This window comes from Octodon degus, unplaced genomic scaffold (genome assembly GCF_000260255.1).
Source record: "Octodon degus isolate 3935 unplaced genomic scaffold, OctDeg1.0 scaffold00009, whole genome shotgun sequence".
NCBI lineage: Eukaryota > Metazoa > Chordata > Mammalia > Rodentia > Octodontidae > Octodon > Octodon degus.
Window position 1 is genome coordinate 21,195,751 of NW_004524585.1, and position 5,932 is coordinate 21,201,682.

Sequence of the window (5,932 nt, forward strand, 5' to 3'; positions counted from 1 at the left end):
GACAGAAGCGCTGCTTCTTCTCACCAGAAGCTGTGGGGGTCTCCAGTGCCTTTTAACTTTATAAAGTTTGTTTTATGTCTGAGAAATAATTTGTCTTGGAATATATTCAATGAATGCTTCGCACTAATGGGTATTCTGCTCTTGTTGGGGGTAACGCTCTATAAATGCCGTCAACATTTTGTACATTTGATAGCAATGGTAAATTCCTCCACATTCTTTCCAATTTTTGCTTGTGGGCTTACTTATTTTTTTCCCATCAGTTGCTGATATGTGGGTTGTAATAGGTTGTGCGACAGCTTTACCTCAAAATTCTGAATGTGAAATGCCCTTATTTATAAAATAAAATAAAAATTCTTTCCTAGTGAAATTAGGCAAAACATCTAAAGCGGACAACATCTTGAGTATTACTGGCCCTTAAATTCAATAGCTGGTGTTCTTATAAAAGGGAAGTGGAGAGAGAGAGTTGAAACATGGGAAGAGAAAACAGAAAGTTATGTGAAGAAGGGGACAGAGGCTGGACGGATTTGTTTGCACCCCGAGAAACTCCAATTGCTGACAGCGACAATGCCTGGAAAATAGGCATGGAACCAATTTTTACTTACAGCTTGCAGAGGAAGTCCACCCTTTCCAGTTCTCAGCTTCTGGCTTCTGGCCTTCAGAACAGTGACACAATAAACTGACACCAAGTCTGTGATAGTTCCTATGTTACACTTAAGAATATAATACATGGCTATTGAGGCCTTATAGTTGTGTATTTATCTACTTTTCTCTTCAAGTTTTTGCTTCACGTGTTTTGCTGCTGTGTTGTCAGTTGCATAGTATGAACATTTAAGATTGTAGTATAACTGATCTAAAGATGCAGGGCCATTGTTATATGTCAGGCCATGTACAGAAGCCAGCTCACAGACTCACTCTCCAGACTTGAATATTGCTCAGACTTCTGAATCACAGCCCTGCTGGGCACCAAAGCTTGCAGCAGAAAGGAAGCTAATGTCAGTGTGCTGCTGGGGAACAGAAAGAGGCGTCCTCTTTCCTGTAATCTGGGAGCTTGGGTGTGAGTACAGGTACTCTTTCTTTCTTTTTCTTTTTCTTTTTTCTTTTGTATTTTAGGGAAGGGTCTACAGGGTGTTCACGGTCTCACTACTAGATCAGACTCATAGTGGTCCACCTGTTCACAGCCTCCCAAGAGCTGGGATTGCAGGCACATGCCACCACACCCAGTCTCAACTGCTATCTCAGCAAGCCCTTGGGGCCGGACCGGCACCACAAGCCTGGGGATGGAACCTCTGGCCCCTAAGCCTGTTTGCAGGTGCTTTAATCCTCAGCCCAGATGCTATTTTCATTTGCATGAAAATGATTATGCTTAATTATTAAAGGCCTTACATGACACAAGAGAGTTCGCCATCATTTTCAGGTATAAGTCCACATAAAAATGCTATTTCATGCAGTGCAGAGAATTCAAGCAAATGTTTTTATTTTTCTAATTGTGTTTTTTATGTTTATTTTTGATCTATACAGGATTTTCCTTACTTGCTCATCATTTACCATGTCTCTAATTTGCCTATTTAATTATCTGAATATGAAAATTAAATTCATAACTGTAGTATTTTTTTCCTATAGACATCATCTAAATGAATACATTTAAACAAGTCATAATCTGAAGTTGAATATGTAAGTAATCCACAAGAAGAACAAACACGGCTGCTCATTTCTACAACAAACACTAGAAATACTAAACATCTAAAAAATAAAAGATATTAAGCAAAACTGGACTGTATTCAATTTTGCATACCTGTATCTCATAATCTGAGCCACTACTTTGAAGATAACAACATGCAACATACAAACCACTGTTAATTTTTTTCCATCGTGTTTTAAAATTCTGAATCCTTGTTTTTATTGTTTTTCTCTCTAAAGTAAAACCTTCAAAACCCAAGGAAAAACCGACTTTAGAGAAAAAAAATTCAGAAAAAGTCTCACAGTGGCAAACCACAGAGCTGCAGCACATTTCCAGGGAAGGCTGGCTGGAAGCTGGTGGGAGAGAGAAAATGTTGAGCTTATACAACAAAGGGAGGCATGGCAATAAACTATTGTTCAGCGGAGCCAGCCAGGAAATTCATGCAAAGTGCAGGCTGAGTGTACATAATTTCATTCCGAAGCTTTCTTTCTTGGATTGTATTAAACTGTGACTAAACTGAAGCATGAGCTTTGACAAAATGCTCCACTACTCCTAAGGAGTCCATCAACCCACAGTCTGGCGTTCCACACCCTTCACGCCAGATATGCTGTGGCACAAAACTCTGCTCATAGCTTCTCTCCTCACTTTGTTTTTTAAGCTTGCACAACTTCAAGAAGAAACAGGCAGTGTCAACTGAAAGGACCCACATTGCAAGATACTAAAGTCCTTTCTCACCAGGGTACACAATGTATGTTTTCCAGTCAAGCACAAGTGCCAGGAAGGCACAGGTTTGACGGGCATAAGGTAACGAGAACGTGATTATAGGAAGAGAGGACTCAGGATTCCATCCCCGCACCAATCACAGAATCAGCTACAAATGAATGCTTGGCTTTCTCTCCCAAAGTGAGCCCCAATCCTGGGAAACAGTAGAAACAAAACCTCGCCTGATCCAGTTTCATAACTACTGAGACAAGATTTAGAACTAAGAAATTTTTTACCTCTTTCATTGATCCTTTGGTCCACTACAGAAAAAAGTTCCAGAAATTTCTTTTATTAATAATTTTCATGCCATCATAGTTGAGTAGATAAAATTAATATAAAATAGCTTTTCTTTTTTTAATAAATTAAAGTGGCAATTACATTTTGTTTTCAAAACGTGGTTCAGAAAATTATCACTTCTTATTTTCAATAGCAGCATGTTTTATTGAAAATACTAAATTTGACTTAGTAAAAGGCAAACCTCCTGAATTATAAGGCAAAGTATCTAATGTAAGTACATAAAGGCTAAATATTTATTCAGTAGTCACTATTTTCAACTCATATGGGTACAAATAATTTATATTTAAAGTTATTCAGTGTAGCATTGTTTGTATCAATATGGTTTCAGAAACAATCCACATAATCATTAATAGGAGACTAGTAGTACAGCTGAATATTGCATCATAGTAAAAGGATGAGCAAAATAATTATTTCCCATATGTATAGTTATATTATTCCACCATTAATTATAAAAATACAAAAAGGAGACTCATGTGTATGTACTTTCTTATATAGATGCCAATAATATTCATCTAAAATATAGAGGGATAACTTTAGTTTTTATATGGAAATTAATCAGGTACTTGAGAGATACGGGTTGAAGGATAATTATTTTTTACCTATGTTTCATAATTTTGATTTTCTGAGCCACATGAATGGTTCTTCAATCAATACCATAATAAATTTAAGAAATTTTTAAATTTTAGAAACATAGAAATTCTTGCATTTTCACTAATGAATTAGTATGATAAAATGTGATAAATGATAATATATCACATAATTAATGTGATAACTATGCTGTACTTCATAGATGATCATTAATCTTGGGCAGAATGCATAATGTATCATACTTTTATCAAAACAATTAAAATCTCATAAGATAAACATGATTAGATTCAGTTAACACCAATGTAGCCTTGCGTTGAAGTTTACCCAGCAAAATGGTTGTATGTGTGGAGAAAGTTAAGCAGAGAGAGATGCATTATGATTTGAGGAACACGTGCAAATCCACATGACTGGATTTACCTCTTCTGTTAAGCCATGAATTCTGAAAGTTTTTACATTCACAAGGCACAGGGAAGACTGCCTGAGGAGGCTCTTGCAACATGCTCACTAACTTGAAACTTAATGCACCTTAGTTCATGAAATTGAATGGAGTGTATCCTAGCTAGAATCAGGGAACTAAACAAAGAGAACCTGGGAATGTATCATTCTGACAAAAAGGAAATCTTCCTTTTCACTTGGATCAATAGAATAGACAGCGTATTTCAAGTACCTGTTTTCTAAATTGTTAACTATCCAAAAAATATGACTTAAAAGAGGTTAGTTGCCTCAGAAAAAAAACCATTAGTTTTAATTTTAAGTTTTGAAGAAACCAACATTAATTGATAGAAATAAAGTTTTCATAAATATAAGCAAGTACCTGTTTAAAACAAAGAGTTAAGAAATTCAAGTGACTCTGTGATCAAATAATTGTTTGTATTCTTGAGGACTGAAATAATCTAAATTATTTGACTTTTTGGAAAAGATTTCTTTACCTTGATATCAAAAAAGCAAAAACATATCAATAATGGAAAGGATAACAAATAATAAAATGATAGTCAATAACTAAAATGATAAAGTTTTCACAGAGTAAAACTAAGTTGAGTTACCATCTTTATATTTAAACAAGTCCTGGATATCTTCCCTTCTGAGATATTTCTTACTCCATTAGAGCTTTTTGGGGTAGGAAACAAATTTCAACATTTTTAAATTGATGTTTTTTATTACCTAAAAATATATATCCATCCCTCTCAGAGACTTTCATTTTCTCAAAAAACTCTTCCTGCATAATATATATATATATATATATATATATATATATATATATATATATATATATATATATGCATCAGGGGAGGAATATAAAGTGCAAATGCAAAAGTTTTTAATGTTGGAAAGTAAACAATAAAAAGGAGGTTGCTTTAGGCAAAATTATTCCAAGTAGCCTAAAAAAGAAAAGTGGACTGCAGGCACATCTGAAAATTTAATACTGAAAATACTTATTTCAATTTAAAATAGGCATGAGGAATTTAAAAAATATAATTTCTTTTTTTAGAAAAAATAGCTTAAAGAAAGACAATGGGTCATGGGATAAATAATAAACACAATGTGTGTGAAAAATTAGAAACAAGTATATTGCCAACTTTTTTTTTAAGTTCAGTAAAGATGCTAGTTTTTTTTTCCACTACAGAAGGATATTTTAAGTTCCAAAAGGACCAGGGTTTCCTTCATACCAAAGATATTATTATAAAAATCAACTAAATAAAATTTTCTCAGAATGTTATTAAAGATACTGCTCAAGATTAAGCAGAACCAAATTGTCATGCTATCTGAGCCATAGTCTTTTACCACAAAAAAATGTTTCAGTTCCAGAGCGAGCAAATGAAAATCAAGAAAAAAATTGAAAGATAAAGAAAACAACTCAAAAGACAGAACAACTTTTGTTCACTATTAGGGAATATAAAATTTCTTGCAATTTTAATTTTGTTAAAAAGTAAAGATTGGGGCAGGGGACATGGTTCAGTAGAATACGTACTTACCTGGCAAGCTCAACGGCCTGAATTCAATCCCTCGGTTCTGCAAAAAATAAATAAATGAATGAATAAATAAATAAACAAATAAAAAGTAAAGATAGAAATAGTACAGGATTTAATGAAAACACAATGTATCCTGATTTTGGAAACATTTATGTGTTTCATAATAAAAATTTGAATGGGCCACTATAACATACAATTATATGGAAAAGCTATGTTAAAGACTACAAAGAAAATAATAAGAAAAACATTGTGTACTTATTAAACAAAGAAAAGAAAAATTTTTCTCATTTACCACCAGCAGTAAGGGTTTGAAAACTGTTAATGAAATTTTTAGTTCATGTTAAATTGGGTGATATTCAAACCCCAGTAGCTAGACAGATGAATATAAGAGAAAAAATATGTGTAAGAAATAAAATCAAATTCAACATAGGAAAATTGAAATTAATATTGTACCTTACAAGAAATATAAAGCATCAGGGGCCGGGGAGATAGCTTAGTAGAATAAGTGCTTGCCTGGCAAGCGCAAGGGCCTGAGTTCAGTCCTGATTCTGCAAAAGAAAGAAAGAAAGAAAGAAAGAAAGAAAGAAAGAAAGAAAGAAAGAAAGAAAGAAAGAAAGAAAGAAGAGAGAGAGAGAGA

General features: G+C 33.7%; 1 pseudogene; it reads left to right on the forward strand.

The window, feature by feature from the left end:
* The first annotated feature begins 470 nt into the window (after positions 1–470).
* LOC101576814 overlaps positions 471–5,932 on the forward strand; it is a 28,629-nt pseudogene continuing 23,167 nt past the window's right edge.